Source organism: Theropithecus gelada, unplaced genomic scaffold, assembly GCF_003255815.1.
Source record: "Theropithecus gelada isolate Dixy unplaced genomic scaffold, Tgel_1.0 HiC_scaffold_5094, whole genome shotgun sequence".
NCBI lineage: Eukaryota > Metazoa > Chordata > Mammalia > Primates > Cercopithecidae > Theropithecus > Theropithecus gelada.
In genome coordinates, this window is record NW_020261700.1 from 1 (window position 1) to 1,402 (window position 1,402).

Sequence of the window (1,402 nt, forward strand, 5' to 3'; positions counted from 1 at the left end):
ATTTAAACAATATTTATTCTTGCAATCCATATACATAATTTTTTTTTTCATTTTTTTTTTTGGTGTCCTCTTCATTTTCTTTCATCAGTGTTTTATAGTTTTTACTATAAAGATAATTTACTTCTTTGGTTAATTCTCTGATATTACATTTTATTAGTGGCTATTGTAATTAGGATTAGTTTCTTGATTTCTTTTTCACATTGTTCACTGTTGGCATAAAGAAATGTTACTGAGAGGTGCAGCTCCAGCAGCAATGGCAGTAACGGCGTTGGTGGCGCGGACGTGGCTTGGCGTGTGGGGCGTGAGGACCATGCAAGCCCGAGGCTTCAGCTCGGATCAGTCCGAGAATGTCGACCGGGGCGCGGGCTCCATCCGGGAAGCCGGTGGGGCCTTCGGAAAGAGAGAGCAGGCTGAAGAGGAACGATATTTCCGAGCACAGAGTAGAGAACAACTGGCAGCTTTGAAAAAACACCATGAAGAAGAAATCGTTCATCATAAGAAGGAGATTGAGCGTCTGCAGAAAGAAATTGAGCGGCATAAACAGAAGATCAAAACGCTAAAACATGATGATTAAGTGCACACAGTTCCCCATAGAATGGCACATGTCACTGCCCACTTCTGTGTAGACATGGTTCTGGTTTAATTAATATTTGTCTGTGTGCTACTAACAGATTATAATAAATTGTCATCAGTGAAAAAAAAAAAAAAAAAAAGAAATGTTACTATTTTTTAATGTTGGTTTTGTATCCTGCAACTTTATTAAATTTGTTTATCAGTTCCAATGATTTTCTTGCGGAGTCTTTAAAATTTTGCAAATATAAGATCATATTATCTAGATAATTTTAGTATTTAGTTTTCAATTTGGATGCCCTTTACATATTCCTCTTATTATGCTGAATAACAATGTTGACAGTGGGTATCATTGTCATGTTCCAGAATTTAGAAAAAAACATTTATGTTTTTCCCCATTCAGTAGGATAGATACTAGCTGTGGGTCTGTCATATATCTCTTTTATTATGTTGAGTTATGTTCCTTCTATACCCAGTTTTTGAGGGGTTTTATCATGAAAAGATGTTGAATTTTATCAAATTTTATCAAATGCTTCTCAGCATCAATTGAATGATTATACAGTTTCCATCTTTCATTTTGTTGATACTTTGTATCTCATTCATTTATTTGCATATGTTAAACTATCCTTGCATCACAGGAATAAATCCCACTTGATCACGATGATTGATCTTTTTAATATATTCTTGAATTCAATTTGTTAGTATTTTGTTGAGAATTTTTGCATCAATATCATCAGAGATATTGGCCTGTAGTTTACTTTTCTTGATGTATCTTTGTCTGGGTTTGGTATCAGAGTAATACTGGCTTCATAGAAAGGGTTTGGTTTTCTTC

At 34.7% G+C, this 1,402-nt stretch overlaps 1 pseudogene across 1 annotated transcript; it reads left to right on the top strand.

Annotated features, from left to right (window-relative positions):
• The first annotated feature begins 235 nt into the window (after positions 1-235).
• Positions 236-713, top strand: LOC112617844 (annotated as a pseudogene). The gene has a single exon (XR_003117974.1). The product of XR_003117974.1 is annotated as an ATPase inhibitor, mitochondrial pseudogene (transcript).
• The last annotated feature ends 689 nt before the right edge of the window (positions 714-1,402 follow it).